This window comes from Cryptomeria japonica, chromosome 10, assembly GCF_030272615.1.
Source record: "Cryptomeria japonica chromosome 10, Sugi_1.0, whole genome shotgun sequence".
NCBI lineage: Eukaryota > Viridiplantae > Streptophyta > Pinopsida > Cupressales > Cupressaceae > Cryptomeria > Cryptomeria japonica.
In genome coordinates this window covers 719,813,853-719,833,030 of record NC_081414.1, presented here as the reverse complement: position 1 = coordinate 719,833,030, position 19,178 = coordinate 719,813,853, and positions in this window count along the sequence as shown.

The window sequence follows — 19,178 nt, the reverse complement described above, 5'->3', positions numbered from 1 at the left end:
ACCAACCCCTAGCAATTTATGGGCACCTACTCAAAGGAGCACCAACCCCTATTCTATTATGAGCACCAACTCAAGGAGCACCAACCCCTGCATCGAGCACCCACTCAGTGAAATACAATGAGATATAAAATTAATAAAATGATAAACACCTGATTACAAATGAGTTTTGTAACACCTGGAAACAATTCTCGCTGTCGGTTAAACTCCTTTATGTCACACTGCTTCTTTTCTATCGGTCCTCTATTCTTACTATCTGAATCCTCTACAACTCAGTTTCTGCCTTGTCGGATCTTCTCTGAAACTCACTCTACTCCCCTTCACTCTCTACTGTTATCTTACCGGTTCAGACGCTGTCGGTTAGATGAATTGTTACACTCTATAACTGTCTACCGGTTACCTTAACCCTTGCCGGTTACACCTATCTTACCGGTTCTTCTCCAACACTCAATCACTTCAATAATTTTCCTATCACACTCAGACTGATCAACTCTCACCTCACAGAGATTCACTTTATCATAAATCTCTCATCCAGCATCATCTATCACACTGCTTAAGTTTTTGATCTGCATATATAAATATGTTAGGATTTCCACAGATACTGAGAGGGGGGGGTGAATCAGTATCTAACCGATTATTGAATTTACTTGATTTAAAACATGTAAAGCATATCAATACTGTATACCGGTAAACCAAGAATAATGTAGTAAAGAAGAATAACAACAACCACATGAAAAGCACACCATAACACAGTAGTTTAACGAGGAAACCCAGTGTGGGAAAAACCTCAGTGGGATTTGTGACCCACAATATTCGCTTACTAGCCAATAAGTGAATATTACTCTTACAATAGGGGCCTGCACATGCAGGAAGGCCAAGTGCCTAGAGCTCACTGCTCAATTACAAAATAAGAAGTCACACTGACTTACAAAATGGATTATGCAAATCCAATGTTTTGCACTACTTCAAATTAGCATCTGCTATGCCAGATCCAGTACCGGTTTTAGCTCTGCTTTATACATAAAACCTTAACCTATAATTCACATATTAGGTCTGTCTTATTTCGCCTATCACATTATTATAAAATGTTCTACAATGATCTCATACATATATGAGTCATATTACAACTCGCCATGTCGGCTTCCAATGATTTTACAATTAATTACAAAATACATTATAAACAAAATTCCTGTCGGCTAGGGTGCCGGTATCCTTCCTTTGTCGGTGTTGTATGTGTCGGTGTAGAGTTTTTCGTTGCCGGTGCCAGTATATTGTCTTGCCGGTATCATATGATTGCAAGGTTGCCATCAATGACAAAACCTTCAATCACCTACAATTTCTCATTGGAGTGTGCATTTGCCAACAATATATACATGCTTTACCGCCAAAATAAAACTCAAACTTCATGCGCTTAGGGTTTTCTTCACCGACCACGATCCGTATCTAATCGAATCTCATCTTCTTGAATCAACAACCTGCAACAGTTCAGCAAAAAGCTCTGTCCTCTTTTTTATTCTTCCTATAAATGTTTAATATATTTAGCAAACTGGACTCTGTTCATCAGTCTTGATTTTGTCAATCACAATAAATGATCTAGCAGTTTCCTTCTCCAAATCAACAAGACAATCAAATATCCCGCTTCAATCATAATGTCAAAGAATAAAATCTCTACCCTTCGATCTGCTTAGAGACGCAATCCTCTACAACCGATTCATGTTTTCATAGTCGACATTTAATATCAACCTAGTCGAAACTACCTTGTCGATGCACCATTCACCTACCACTGCATGTTCGCCACCTGGAGTCCTGGTGCAGGAGCACCTAGTACCAGTGGTACACCAAGACGTCCCGAGGATATTCCAAGAGAAATTTCATCTATGTTGGAGTCTTTAAGGTCATTTGAATGTATTTCAAGTCATTATGAGTCTTTATGTAAAGCAATGTAAGTCATTTGTATCAAGTTGCTCAAGTTGAGCATTAAGGTCCTAATAGGGTCAAGAAGGTCAAAATGTATGAACATGCCCCAAAAAGGTGAGAAAGGATGTAAAATGTCATATTTGGTCCATCTTAGGATGTTTAGAGTGTCCATACAAATTTTTAGTAAGTTTGGAGTTAGATCTCAAAAGTTGTCAAGCAAACAATGAAAAATAAAGAGTTGCAAAACTAATGTAATGGGAAGTAATTCAGTCCTAGGAGAAGTTGAATCAGTTATGTAACCATGGAAGGCCTATATAAGTCATTCCTTGGTCAAATCCAAAAGTGTGGCAAAGTTGGAGGAGGTGTTGCAAAGTTAAATCCTCAAAAAAAAAAACCTCTAACTATCACATTATTCTGCAGGATAGATGATAGTTTAGAGTTGTAGGTCCATTGTTTGGATGCAAATCTCCATGTAAGGATAATAGGAATGAGTGGAAAGGGAAGTATGCGAACTCTATTTCATTTGCAATGTATTTTTGTTGGAGTTTCAATGAAGGAAGATTTGAGCCCTAGCCATTAACCATGAAGGGAGAATGGATGAGTTTTCATAAAATTGTCATAAAACCCTCCAAATTGGGGTTTGTGGAGAGTTTCACTAATATTTTTTTATTGCACCATTGGAAATTGTTATAACTTTGGTATTTACTAGAGGGATGAATGCTCTTTCAAATGAATTTAGTTTCAATGTGATTGGTTAAGTGTTTTCTGAGATATTTGATGCCATAGGTGGACTGGGCATGCACATTTCTTGTTTTTTTTGCAACAGTCAAAATGGTCGCGGTGTAGAGACCCTAACTCTTAACTCAATTGTTGGATTTTTCTAACTTTTGGATATGTTTTAGTAAGCCTAGTTATCTACATCTCCACCAGAGTGATTTCAAAAATATTGTCTGGCCTGAAAGGTATGAATAACAAAATCAGAACTATCAAAATAGAGACAGTCAAGTTTGCCACTTTCATTACTAGTCCAAATCATTTGCAAGTTGGGGATATGGTGTTTTTGGATGTGAAATGGGATTTAATAGGCCATTGTGGATCAGGACTAATGCTTGAATGCAGATTTAATTGTTCATACATTGAAATGTTGATTGGTTGGTTGTTGGGATAATATGTTAAGGATGTTGATAATGCCTCTAACTGATTGAAGAATTGTGTTGATACATTGGGCTTCTTAGATGGTTTGGAGTCTTAGAATGGGTTATGGTAGATGCTCTGCACCAAGTCCACATGGCATCTCTGTCAGCATCCAGATCACTTGATTGTGTCGGTTCAAACTCAGTCACCGACCGAACATGCTACTGGTATACACTAACCGATTAACCTTCATATCGTGCACTTCTCTGTTCTCTTGGTTAGAACATGCTATCTTGGATCGCACTTACCGAGTTTGCTTGCTTACCATTTGATAGACTTACCAATTGACATCAACATGCCAACAATCTCCAATGCTGGTAACAACATCTTGCATACCGGTTGACATACTTACCAGTTGACATCAATGGCAATACAATGCCAACATCTGCCACCTGTTATGTTCAAACCTGCATTTTGTACCTTTCACTGCGAAAAGTAGATATGATTGGAGAATTCAATCAATTACTTTTAAGTTATGGCAGAAAATCAACTCATCGAGCTCCAATGTAATCTTTGTTTTATCCTTTTTGTGGCCTCATGGATGGTAGATTCTACTGCCAAAATGTTGATTTGCAATCTTACGGAATGCAATTTGTTGGCCTAGTTTGTCGTTGCGTCAAAAGATCGATATGTCAACGCCCAATACAAATTGTAGAGATATGGATCGCATGGGAGGCAGTTAGTCCCTTGTCACGAATCTCGAGGAGAGCGCTGACCATTTTGCCAACAATCTCCCCCTCAGCATTACCTAAGGGGATTTGAACTCGTGACCCAATGCTCTGATACCATTTGTTGGCCCAGTTTGTCATTGCGTCAAGAGATAGATCTATCAACACTCAATACAAACTATAGAGATATGGATCGCATGGGAGGCAGTTAGTCCCTTGTCAGGAATCCTAAGGGGAGTGTTGACTATTTTGCCAACACAATTGAAATTCCATGTGAAGCCATGGCATTCTTTCCAAGTAACCAATGTTGATTTACACTTATTCGAAACCAATTGATCTCATAAATCGTCCCTCGGTAACCCCAATTGGAATAGCAAGGAAAAGAAATAGTTCCTTGGGGCAACTGCCAAGGAAAAGAAACGCCTTCATTGACTCTTAATTTCCCCATTTCCAAATTAAACCCTTCATGTGTAAATTTGACTTTCTTTTTTCATTTACTTATGGATGCACCAGGTTGAACGTACACATAATTTCATAGCAATATTATAAGTAGACTTCTAAATTTTTTATTATAATTTTATCCATTACTTAACCAATTGATAGGTACATGTGAATTGAAATGTAGATGGATCCAATTGTAGATTTGGAATTTATAATTGTTACCAATGAAGAAAATTTTGTTGTTAGCACAGTCATTTGTCGAAAAGGTTGTACACTTGCTGACATTCGTCATGAAATTGTGGATGATGAACTCATTGAATATCCTTTCGATTTTATCAATGGGCTTGGGCATCCTTTAAATATAAAGCAAGAACAAAAAAGGAAAGCTACAACAACACTTATAACCATTAAGAGGAAACATGACACAGTGGATGTTGGTACGCTTGAGTCAAATACAATGGAAATAAACCAAACCCTCAATACAATAGAGAGTGTGGAGGTAGGTATGCATAAACAACCAAGAGTTGGAGATGGGTTTGAGTCAATGGAACAAACCATTGTTGTTGATCCTGATGCATTGGCATCTTGGAATTAGAAAGTGAATAGTTTAATGGAAGAATTTGTCAATGAGAAACTTACTTTCAAAGTATATTAAAAAAAAGAGAACCTTAAATAAAGATCCATTGTGAAAGTTGTGGCATTGAATATGGAATAGGGGAAGTATCCATGGCAACATGAACAGTTTGTAGCATCAGAAACAATCATATGAAAACAATGTCCCATCAACACCACATTTTAATGGAGGGAAATGGTCAAAATCATTCAAGTAGCATAGAAAAGTAGACAATAGTGGTTAGAGATCGATTTGAGATTGATCAAACAATTAAATGTCTAGCTGATTTCAACAAGACACAAGAGCCTAATTTGTTCAAGGTGGTGGAAGCAAAACTTGCAGGCTATGAGGATAAGAAAAAAGTAAGAGTGGAATGTACACGATGCAATAAATGGTTTTGTTTGGTGCCAGTAAGTGGTAATACTATCAGTTCTCTAAATGAACACATGAAATCAAAGAAGCACACCACTACTACAGATGAGGCTTCACATGATATAATTATTTTGAGGAGTGGCACAACTGGGAGACCCAATAAGCCTACCAATGATGAGTCTCAACAATGTTTGACCAGGGCCTTGGTCCCCTCATCACCATCTGTATTACATAGGGGTTCTACAAGTGTAGATCCTTCTACTTCAAGTGTGTTAACTACATTAGTTATAATTTATTTTGAATATGATCTGTTGTAATTTGTTAAAAGTCATTCATTGCTATTGATGCTACATTGTTTGGGGTATTGGTATTCCCATATTAATAGAAATGGAGAGAGATTAGACACAAAGGTCCTAATGGATGATCAAAGGGGTGGAAAATTATGGACCATAGAGAAGCATACAAAGATGATGCTATATTATGAGGGTAATGAATATTGTATTGATGACACATATATGCATATTCATTGCAATAAGGCTTCTAAGACAAGGATCCCATTTGAGTCATTGACATGCAACTATTGTAAGATGATTCCAGAATGTGATAACTTTAGGATGCATTTATATCGTGAATCAAAATGTGTCGATAAAAGACATGGGAGGGATATAGGGAGAGGGAGAAGACTAGACTATTTGACTCAAAATGAACTCAGAATAGTTGCTAGGGTTTAAAATGCTAGCCAACAATCAACAATGTAAGCTCTTTGGTGGGAAAAGACAAAGGTTGCTATATTCTCTATTAAAATGAGATCCCTAAAGGAGAAGTTGTTTGAATTGATTGAAAGATGCAGTTCGAGATTTTGTTAGGATATCTTTCACAACCTGATGCATCTAAAGGCAGGGAGAAAGTATAGTACATCCATTAAATCCCTTTATGAGATGATCAATTTATAGGGAGGTCCTAGATTACATAGCTTTATTAGGTTGAATTTGGATGGTCCTTCAATTTCTACAGCTTTGAGGCAAGTTAGAAAGTCATTGGCATACATCCCGAGGGATCACGACTACGTTTTTGAGAAATTAGGAAAAGTGTATGCTTCTTATAAAACCAAACATGGTATAGATGGCCCAATTCCTATCTACCTTGCTGAAGATGAAACTGTTGTGAGAAATTATGTTAGGTGGGTAGAAAAAAGTGTTACATTGGTGGATTTTTGTGGTAATAAAGAAGAACATCAATGTCAATCAAATTTCTTGGTGACAATTGGTGAGGGAGTTGCAGGCTATGATATCATAACAAATTATTTTAAGAACAATGTTATTGGCCACTATGCACCCGTTATTATTGCAAAACCTTTACATGAAAAGCTTCCTCCTTTGGTTGTGGTTGCTCATCCAACATGCAATAGGTTCAATGCAAATTTTGTTCGTCAACAATGGGAAATCATAGAATTTTTGTGGAAGAGACGTGGAAAATAATTTGGGACCTATTGTTGGTCATTCCTTAGATGGGGATAGTAGAAGAAGACAACTTATGTTGATGGATTGTTGTTCAACAAAAGGTATTCAATATCAAATTCCTTGGGAATCTACAGGAGCAACACCATATTCATTGGTCTATGGTACAAAAGCAATACTACCTATTGAAATAAAATTGTTGGTGTAAATAATTATTCATCATGGATATTATTACACTTTACTTAAGTTTACTTAGGATAATACATTTCATAGTAGTTTGGATATGAGACACTTGGGTGTTTGTGCCACATTCGGATAGTGTGTGTAGGAGAATTTTCACCTTTTATGGTGTTGATCTTATCTTGTTGTTACATTCCACCTCATGTGAAATATTATATTATTTCTCCTACCTACCCACACCTATTTCCTACCTACCCTTATTTCTTATTCAGCCACATGTCATGTTTGTGTGCTCACATATCCATATAGCCTTGCCTATATTAGTAGGCTCATCTATATTGTTTGTACGAGCAATCAATCAACATCTTGTAATGATCCAGTTGATCATATTTTGCATCTTGATAGAATACAATTTATTCTTATCATCTATTTTGTCTCTCTTATTTGTGCTTTCCTTTGCCTCTAGATCTTGGCAAAATCTCACATGGTATCAGAGCCATTAGAGTGTCATTGGTTTGCCAATTGAGAGAAATTTGGGGTTTGCATTTTGGAGCTTTCTATTGCAGGTTTTTATTGGAGCTTGTTGGGTCAAATTTGAGGTCACCATTGGATTGAGAAAGTCCAAGAGAGTCAGTTTTGCCTTTTGTTTCATCCAAATCAGACTTTGGAGGCCAAATCTAGAGGCATTTGAAGTTTGAAGCTGCGGCGGAAATTTTCCAGAAATTATAATTTTGCAGGCAATTTTCAAATAGTGATATCTCACTCATCTGGACTCCTTTTTTCGAACATTTTTTTTTTGATTTGGGGTAGAATTTTGTGATCTATACAGTGGTGTAGGAGCTTTCTATTTTTCGGATTTAGATTTGTCAGAAATCATGAAATCCCAATTTTTACAACTTTGGAGGCTTCATTTGGGCTCATATGGACTCCTTTTCAAATGCCATTTTTTTTAGAGTGCATAATTTTTTGTCTACTTTCATAATTTGACATTAGTTTGCAGTGATTTTGAGTAGAAATTGTACTTTCAGTATTTGGTCATTTTTTGGCATATTTGGTACTTGTATTTTGCTTGGATCTCAGTTTAGATCACTAACAGTATTTGTTGAAGTCTCTTATATCTCATTTTGAGAAGTTGTAATCATTGAAATTAGAAGTCCACTTTGCCATTATTTGCAAGTGCCAACATGATCTTTTTATGGGGGGTCAATTGTTCATTTATATCTCTTGGTGAAATTCCATTCGGAGGCATCTTCATCTGCAATATTCTACAAGGCTTCATTGTTGGTGGCATCATTTTTCATGTTTCCACATTTGAATATTTTATCATGATGTATGCTCTTGCTTGAGCAATGTCGTACTCGCACTATCATAAAGTGCCACACCTCTTTGTATCTTGTTTTTGATGTGATCCTCTTGTACACGTAGATTAGGAATATCTTGTGAGACTTGGTGCATTTCTCCAGTTGAGACTTAGATTGTATAGATTTGTGCATGGCTTTCGTGAGACTTGGATTGTACCAGTATTTTCTGCCATTTATGAGTATCCAGATGATGCTCAAAGCAGGTTGTCTCCATGGCCAATCTTCTTTTTGTTGCAGCGAGTGATTCATCATCATCGACTTGGTACCTAGTTTTGTCACACTTTGACATTCAGATAAAGTCCTAAAAAAAACATCCAAAAATATTCAAATATCAATCTACAAAATTAAAAAACAATCAAAATCAATCAAAAAACTTGCAATAAAATGTCTCGCAAAAAACAAATACCCTAACAGATATCTATTAAATGCTTCGCACAAAGTTAACAAAGGATACGACTATCCAGTCAAACATCTGCAATCAATTGATCAAGTTGTCTTATCAATCATATCATATCCACATCAAGTGATCATTATCTTGTCTTAAAGAGAAGAGGATACACTTGAAATCAGATAGGTCACTCTTAAACGGGGTCCACAACTTTCTGAGATCAGACATTATCAACTATCACATCAAGCAACTGAGAATGAAGGCACAAGGTCAGTATAGCTACTGAATTTTGTCTAGGTCAGTCTTTATCTTTTATCATTTGGCGACGAGATGGGCATTATCTTTTTCTTTGTTTGTTGTTTGTGGTGTGGACCAATGAATTTCTGGGGCAATAGTTCTAGTGGGTGTCTGTGTTGGTACGTTCATTCGACAAATATCCTATGCAAAAGTCAAGGATAATTATGCTTGTGACTATCCCACATACCTCAACCCCTAACATTATTCTTTGAATGGAGGGTTCACTCCTTGTCTGTTACGTGTTTGTTTCTTCAATGTGATATCTTTACATCTTGGTTCCTTATATCCTGATGTGCAAAACTCCACTGTTCAATAATAAGGCTCAATGATGAATATATATTGCGCAATAAATAATGACATAGGTTCGTGAATCAATCATTCTCATTTCATCTCATTTGCTTCTAGTTTGTTGATTATTTTCTCATCATCTCTTTCTAAATCATTTTCTATCATCTAACATCATTCTATTTCATTCTAAGGTTCATTCTCTCATATTCTATCTCAATATCATCTTCACATGACCTATCTCTATCTCTAATCAACTAACCATTCTTCTATCTTTCATCTCACATTCTGATTTTTTCGAGAGATCATTCATACCTTTAATGCATAAACAATATCTTGAGGGGGCATTACACCCTAAGTATCACCGGGGCATACTAGGGCAAATTTTTTTTTTTTTTTGAAACAATATTGTTCCGACATTGTCTCAAAGAGGGGCAAATGTAGACACCTAAAAATGTCTCATTGATCATGTGCTAATTATTCGTCTAATTGATTAAATAATTTTTATTTATTTAATTAAGTTAATTAATCTTATTCTTTTAAATTCATATTTCTTCATCATCTTACTAATTATTTCTATTTCAATTCTATCATCATTTAGTCATTTAAACCATTTTTTAGTGTTAATTAAATATTTATTATTTAATTAATCATGATTATTAATCCCTCAATTTAAATAATTTTTATTATTTAAATAAATTCATTTTCAATTTCTATCTCTATTCAATTAATCATTCAACCCTTTTCTAAATATTAATTAAATATTTATTATTTAATTAATTATGATTTTAATTTAAATAATCTTTATTATTTAATTCAATTCAATTTCTAAATAATTAAATAGTTTCTTTAGATTATTTAATTAACTAATTAATTCTTCTAATTTCATTTAATTTCATTAATTCTTCTAAATTCATATAATTTCATTAATTCTTCAAATTCAAATTCAAATTCATATTCTTCCAATTTTTTCTAATTTCAAATACATGCGCATGATTTCAAAAATCAAATTGAAAATAAAAGTCAAGTTCTAAATATATTCAAATAGAAAATTGAATTTAAAATAAATTCAATATTTGAATTAAATCTCATGCAAATATTAAATTGAAAATCAAAGTCAAAGTTCAAGCACATGCTAAATTAATTAATTCAATCAATTATCTCTTCATTCCTATTTCTATTTTTTAGTTAGTTTTTCCTAAATAAAGCTCTCAATCAGCTTTCAATCAGTTAACTATCTCCTCCTCTTTATTTCCTCCTATCATTCTTTTTCATCCTTTAATCAACTTTTTCTCAATCAGTTAACTCATTTATCTATTCAATCAATTCTGTTTCACCTGTAAATCGGTAGTTCAACTATCAATCAACATGTGAGCTCACTTGAGTTCCACCTCTTGATCAATCTGTTCCACCTCTCAATCAATTCTAATCCAAAAATCTATAAATTGAGCATTCAATTCCTCACAATTCCTCTAAATCACGAACTTCGAATCTTTGTGTCATTTGCAGGTTGTCAGCGCGATATCTGAGAGCCACCATACCACAAAGAAGAGAAGAACAATGGAGGCTATATGCAGTCATGGAATAGGGATAATTGATTGATAGATTTTACATTCTTGTTTCTTGTTTTGCATTATTTCATTGAGTTTTGTTTAAATTTTTTCTATTAGGATAGGGATTCATGATTTCCCTCTGATTTCTAGTTGATTACATGATGAATTTTTACATACGACACTTTGTTCTGGAATGTTGTACCGAATTCTTGAAAATGTTTATTGTACTATGTTGCAATATATTTTGCTTCAGCTATAGGTAAAGACACAAAATCCTACTTCTTAGTCGACCAAGCAACCAACTGGGAGCCAAGAAAGAATGCTCCACCACTTGTACTTTTCTTTTTATCAACACTTCCGGCCCAATCTTCATTTGTATAAGTTGTCAGAGTAAAATATGAATTTCTGGGATACCACAAACCAAACTCTTTTGTCCCTTTCAGATATCTGAGAATTCTTTTTACCGCCACAACATGTGGATCTTTTGGTTCTTACTGAAATCTAGCTGCCAAAGAAACTGCATACATGATATCTAGTTTGGTAGCAATCAAATATAACAGTCTTCCAATCATTGATTTGTATTGACTTGCATCAGCTTTAGGAGATTTATCTTCTTTAGTCAACTTGCATCTGGTGGTCATAGATGTACACACCGATTTGATAGTCTTCAACCCAAACTTCTTCAACAATTCCTTAATGTATTTAGACTAAGAAATGAAAATTCCTTTGCTATTTTGATTTACTTGCAAACCAAGAAAGAAATTTAACTCATCGATCATGGACATCTCAAATTCTTTTTGCATCTCATTAGCAAATTTTCTACACATTCATTTATTTCCTCCAAATATTATATCATCAAAACATAAGCTACAACAATTAATGTTTTACCTGAGTCATTTTTGAAATATAAGTTGTTGTCAGTCGATCCCTTCTGAAAACTTTGATCAACCAAATACTTATCTAGCCTTCCATACCAAGGTCTAGGAGCTTGTTTCAATCCATATAGGGCCGCCTTCAATCTACAAACAATGTTTGGATCATCTTTCAACTTAAGTCCTTCTAGTTATTCAATGTAGACTTCTTTCAGTTCTACATTCAAAAATGCTCTTTACATCCATCTGATAAACCTCAAAATCCTTAAAGGCTACAAAAGCCAAAAACATCTTGATGGCCTCCATTCGAGCAATAGGTGCATATATCTCCTCAAAGTCAATGCCTTCAACCTACACTAGTACATTTGGAGCAGTTTTACGACAACCGTTCCTCAGAATTCAGACAACTAAACATCAGAATTCTGACGTATTTGTTCGTCACTATTTTTTCGTCAGTGATTCCAATGATGGGTTTCACTTCAAAAATCAGACGACACCACGTCGGAAATTTCTATGCACCCACGATATATTTTTTTGACGAGGAGATGTCAAAATTCTGACCTCGTTGCATCCTTTATCATCATAACCTTTGTCGATGACCCTTTATTTATCGTCGTAACCTTCGCCGATGCATTTTTACTTTGGCAATGTCCATCGGGATAAGTCTTACCGATAGCATCATCGGCTATCGGCAAGACAAGATTTCTCCATTGCCGCTAGGCGACATGTTTTCTTGAGGAGGACATGTCGAAATTCCGACCTCGTTGCATCTTTTATTGTCATAACCTTTGTTGATGGCCCTTTAATGTCGTAACCTTTTTCGATGCATTTTACTTTTGCTAGTTTCCATCAGGATAAGTCTTATCGATAGCCTCATCGGCTATCGACAAGACATGATTTCTCCATTGCCGCTAGTGTGTGTTCTGTCGATGGACCATCTTCAAGGATATGTCAGAATTTCAAAGATTAAGATGATGGACAAGGTTGGATCCTAGGACGTTTTTGTCGTCGTAGGTATGGCAACATTGTCGGTTGTCTTGTGGTGTTCGTCGGAATTCCGACCTTCCCCAAGATTTTTTTTTTTTTAAAATCCCGACTACTTTTGTCTACACCAATGACCCTTTATCGCCGTAACCTTTGCCGATGCATTTTACTTTGTGCCAGTGTCCATCGGGATAAGTCATACCGATAGCCTCATCAACTAGCAACAAGACAAGATTTCTCCATTACCACTAGTGTGTGTTTTGCTGATGGACTTAAATGGCGTATGTTATCCCGATCACATGCTTCTACTTGTCGATCTTACCATCAGGTTGACTTTTGCCAATTACAAAGGATTAATATCAACAACATTAATATCAGTGAGCTTATAAAGGATTAAGCGCGGTAGGTACTTCATTATCAGTAAGATAAAGATGAAATAGCTACAAGAATGCATGAGAAGACTTATCATAAGGAATCATAATAGTAAATGCCAAAAATGTCTTGCAGCCAGTACATAAAGCATTCATAAATATTTATACAGATAGTTATATTGTTGTTATAAAATACTATCAAAGGAGGATATTATAAAGATAGAGACCTTGAACTCAGTATGCAGTCATGGATAATAGTGTAGGGTTAGGTATAGTCCTAGACCTTTTTAAAGGGTAACATGTGATAGTGCACGTGCCTAAGGAAAACTATACAAAATAGTGAGCAACAAGACTATCAAGAACAATATTTGCATCTTAGGCATACACAACTCAAGGAGATAATGATTAACAAAGAAAGCACTTACAAAGATATATCTAGTCATAAAAGATAATCATTTGAGCTAGAGACATGAGAATATTGTAGAACACAAAGTAGACAATGCCATCATAAGGCATACACTCCATTTCAAGGCCCCAAACTTAAGTGCAATACAGGGAGATTCCATCAATGCCAATTGTAGTCCATAAAAGCCTTGTCGCAAAGCAAATCAAAGATAAAGTAAAGTCATAGAGAGATAAGAAGATCAAGTCTATCAAAGAAAAAAAAGAACTCAAAAGCATTCAAAGATGTAATAGTCATAAGGCATGCATAGAGGCTCAGTACAATGATGATACAATGTTGGAGACCAGTAATGAGGAGTAAAGAATAAGGATTGTGATAGAAATAAGGTTCTAAATACAGAGGCACATGACAGTAAGTTTGAGATTAGACAATGCAACATGGAGATATGATCACCTTCTATGAGAAATGAAAGTGCAGTCATAATAGTATTTTTTAGTAGATTGGACTACCATAAACATGCACATGGAAATGACTAAAGGGTGGGAGTTTTAGTTAAGTGAACTTCAAGTTAGAATGCAAGTTCTTAGTATCATTCATCAATTCAAGCATTAGTTTTTAGAGAAAATATGGATTTCTAAGTTCATCATCAGTTTGAGGCCTGAAAATGTGGAGTTTTGAGGACAATTTCATTAGTTCTACATCAGTTAGAAGCTCCTCATAGGTCATACATGAGACAAGATGGCTTTTAGATAATTTAACAGCTAAGTTACCGATTCGAGTATGCATACGGATACTGAATCGGGTACGAATTCACGAAATCGACAACAAAAATTCCTTGGGTATGGGTACGGGTACGTTTGTACACACACACATATATATGACATAAAATCTACTCCAATGATATAAAAGCAGCTGAGAGAAAATGTAATCTTGAATTTATTTAGTTTATGACAAACTGAAATGAAATCAAAGTAAACACTCATACAGTGAATTGCATAGATGCAAAAACTTTGCAGCTAACACTACTTTATTAATTTGCCCCAAAATTAGGCAAATAGATGATAATAATCACTGAGGACCCAACCACCTAAGAAGGACCAAGACCCAAGTAGAATCAGAATCAAGATCCAAGGGTTTTAGTGAAGAATCAGTAACTTAGTTTAACAGTCAGTTTCCAGTAGTTCCACCTCCTTTTATGCATGCTCTTTCTTCAAATTCGACCCAAAATAAACTCAAAATGAACAACAAATGAACAAAATGAGGCAATGTGTCTATTCTAAAACAAAATGAACAAATGTTAAGGAGTGAACAGTGAAAGTATGTCTATTCTAGAACAAAATAAACTCACAAAACCATTAAGGCATGCATTCACTTGTAATGGGGAACTGTCTCGTAGAAGCATGTTCACAACCTGCAACATTGAATATGTAACCTGTAAACAAGATGCTTAGCATCAATAAGATTAACAGTGGAGCATAATGAAATATTGAAAAGTGTGTTACTTTATTGAGTTTCTCTTTGTTTCAAGAATATTTTAATATTCTCTACTTAACAGGGCCAACTACGCGAAGGTGGAAACTTATTTGGCCCCTCCCCCCCCCCCCCCTAATATCACTCTAAATTCTTCGTTAACATCTAACATTCTTTCATCCATTAATGAAACATAACATTCATTCATTATCACGTAACATTAATTAACACATAACATTCATTAACATTTATTAACACGTAACATTCATCAACATTAACACATATCATTCATTAACGTTCATTAACAAGTAACATTCATCAACATTCATTAGCATTCATTAACACATAAAATCCAATTGTTAATATATAATAAGATCACAATCATTTTTTTTCTTTCTTTTTGAAACTTGGAGGTAAACACTAATTGGACCATCCTTGTCGTCATCATTTGTCCCCTCTTCAGTTCTTCTACCCTATGCTCGTGATCTAGTTAATGTATGCCTAGTCTTGTACTCACAATGAGGATGCATATGTTGGCATTTTGGTGCATTTTGTATGATCGGTGAATGATACGGTTGTCATTGTTGGCAACATCATCTTCCTAGTCTTTACAGTCTATCTGCAGTAAGTAGACTAGTATATAGAGGTTAACTGGCTAAGCAATGTGTAGACAAGGTAAGCAGTGAGTAGACTGACCTAGAATAGGTAAACCAGCGAAGAAGTGAATAGATCGGTATAAAGGAGGTAATCGGCTAGGTAGATTTTGATTGGTACATTGGCAGAGTCTGTAATAGACAAACTTGGTAACGATTAGTTAACATCCAATTAAATCGGCAGTCTTCTCCAGTCAACTGACGAACTTATCGACATGAACGACTGTTTTGACAGAGATTCCTGGAACGAATTTTGGAGAGTGATTTATGGCAGGGTAACAAAATTTTGAATCGAATGTTTTGGAGAGAAAGCTAGCAACAGATCAAAAGGGTAATAAATTCACATAATTTTTTTGATGAGGTTGTTGTTTATGTGAAATGAGATATGTGGAAGTGAACACGAGGGGAGCAGAACAAATTGCAGAGCTGAGGGATAGAGGACCGATATAATGAAGAGCTGAGGATTAGTAAATCGGTAGAGTGCAGAGCCAAAGGTATATTCAGCAAACCGGTGTTGTGCAAAGCAGACACAACCGGTGCAGATAGAGTATGATTTTCAATGTGATATGATCAAGCTATTAGTAACCACTCCAACAGATCATCTTTCTATTTCTTTATAACCATTGCAACTAAAAACCCTTAATAGGGTGGACTTTAACAAGTCCCATTGTAAAAATCCCTTAATTGGGTGTCATCTTAATTGATGATCCTAAGACCTTTAACAAGGCTACCTTTAACTGGGTAAAGGCATTGACAGGCCTTAATCAAAATCCCTTAACCGGATGGCACTTAATAGTGTCTTTGTAATCTCCTAACAGGGATGGCTCCTCACCAGGCGTACTTCAGAAGAGTACAAATTTTGTGAGTTCCTACTCACACCATGGTTTTCTCCCATTTGGGTTTCCACGAGATAAATCTTAATGTCACTATGTATCTTTTCATGCATGCATATTCTTCTGCAGTAATTGTTTATATTGATGAATGTTAAGTTAGTGCAAACTTGAGTTAAAAGTTTTAATTAAGTAAAGTTGGTAAAGTGTCGATTCACCCCTCCCCTCTCAGCACCAGTTGAGACTAACAATTGGTATCAGAGTTCTGGTCCTCTGAAGTGAAGCTTGACAACTTGAGGATAAATATCATGGAAGAATACCAGTATCAGAAGCAGATTGATGAAGCAAATGAAGTTATTTCTCAGGTGAAAGAGAGACTGAGAAAATATCTTGCAAAAAGAAAGGAACTAGCTCAACAACTAAATGAGAGTTAGGACATCATAGATCAACTCTCTGAATAGAGTGGACCTGAAGAAGTTGAAGAAGCAGTTTTATAAATAATGGAAAAGAACAAGAAGTTGACTGAAGAAATCACACAGCTCAAAAGAGAACATGAAAGTCAGGCTCTGAAAATGACTGAATTACTAGAAGCCAACATAAGTGCTGATGAAAGAAAAAGAGACGCAGAAGAAGCTTTGTACAAAGTTGAAAGAGCCAAGAGGCTTGTTGAAGACGCCCTAAGAGAAAATGATGCAATCATGATTGAAAAAGATGAAGAAATCCAAATTCTCACTCAGGTGAATGAATACATACATAAGCATTTTCATGACAACACAAAAGAAAATGAGAAGACGATGAAAGAGATTGAACAACTCAAAAGTGAGTTGAAAGCTGAAAATGAGAGAAATGAGAAGCTGAGGAAATTCAATGAAAGCTCTGAAAAGATAGATAAATAGTTGAAGGCTCAGAGAAAAACAAAGGAAACAACCGGTCTTGGTTACTTCTAAATCCAAAAGGATAAAAGATGATAGAAGAAATCATATAGAAGTGAAAGGTATGAAGTTTCCCAAATCTTCTTGTAATTATTGTGGTAAACCGAGTCATAAGTCTGATGTCTGCAGAAGTAAACTGGTTAGTCAAAAGAAGAATTTCACCGTTGATGGTTACTGCCATAATTGTCATAAGTATGGCCACACTACTTATGAGTGTAGATCTCAATCTAGCAGTATGTCAAATAGAAGAAGATTTAATGGACAATGCTTTACATGCAATAAGTTTGGACACAAATCTGAAGAATGCAAGTTCAAGTCAAATGTATTAAGATCGACATTCAAACCAGTTAGTCCTAATAAAAGGAGTAATCAATTCAATGCCACCTATTCCACATGTGGTAATTTTGGTCATGTTGCAAAAAATTGCAGAATGAGAATGAGCTAGAGAAATAATTTAGGAGCATGGAGAACAATTGGTATGACATGTTTCAATTGCCATAAGATCGGTCACTTAGCCAGAGAGTGTAGGAAGCGATCCTATAACCGGTTTGAAGACAAGAACCGATTTATCAAGAAGAAAGAGCAAAATGACCTGAAAGGAAAGAAGACAATTGAAGAAGTGAGAAATGAAATGTAAAAAACATGGATCAAGAAGGAAGAAAGAAAAGAAGGAGAAGGTCATTCTGAAATCAAGTCATCATCCATCGGTGATGATGGTTCCTCTTCTAACTAGGCATACCGATGCTCAGGGGGAGCACATATGGTAAGATTACTTTTGAATCCCCTTAACAAATATAAGGTTATGTCTATCTGCATAGTTGATATGCATAAAAGCTAGTCTAAAAGTTCTTAGTTGAAGAATGTCTTGTGAGTTAGTTGCTTGTGTATCGGTATCGGTAACAAATAACTGGTAAAGGGTAAATCGGTGTACCTTAAGTTGTAAGTTTCAAAACTAACTATTGTATCATAACACCGATAAATCTCAATGGATAAATAAGGAAATGTCAACACATTTTCATTTACCCTGATTTCTTGTGAACATTCTCGAGCTCTTGTGTGATCAAAAGAGATTGAAATCTTGCTAGTAATATTTGTGCGAAAATTTCAAGCAGAGTGATAGTGGTGTTTAATATTTCTGAGGAGAAGGTATTCAAACCTTGTTTGAGAAAAACTTGTTTGAAGGCCATTATGGCTGCGCCTATATCAACTCTTGTGTTGGTTGAAGCTATCAAAGAACCCCAACCCAAGTTCAAGCTGCATCCAATGAAAGTGGGTCAGATCGACATGACTAGTGCCTTATCATATGTGTCCTCCGGTGTATTATTGGTTGAAGACATTCGCTCCTACATCCATTGCAAGCTCGAAGAACTTGGAGACAAATTCATTCGAAATGAATTTAAAGGGTTCTGTGTTAATGATTAGTTGAAGGCAGAATATCTACCTTTGAAGACCAAGGGTTTGTCTAATGCTGTCAATTTTCCCGATCAGTTTCATACCGACTGGGTTAGGTATGTATTAATTCTTGTGGCTAGAAACTCAAACACCGATCAAGATAACAAAGGATGTGATTCAAAGAGCTACATGGTTTAGTGCAATCAGTGAAGCATTAACCCTAAGAACAATTTCATCAACTGAAGTCATTAGGTTAACCAAATTCAAATGTGACAGTAGAGCAATGACAGTCACTCATATTGAGGATGCTAAAGTAAGATTTGCTTCCACAGTGCTGGGTTATAGGGTTTATCAATCAAGCTGCATAAATAGTGTATCGAGTGGTGCCATACATATTGGCTATCGAATCATCAAGGAGGATGCTTCATATGATATCTATGAGATGATCAAAAGCCAATTTCTGGTAAACATGGAGAGAATCAAGAAGGATAAGAAGCAATCTTTCAACTATGGGTCACTACTGGTATGTATATTTTTCTATGTGAAAA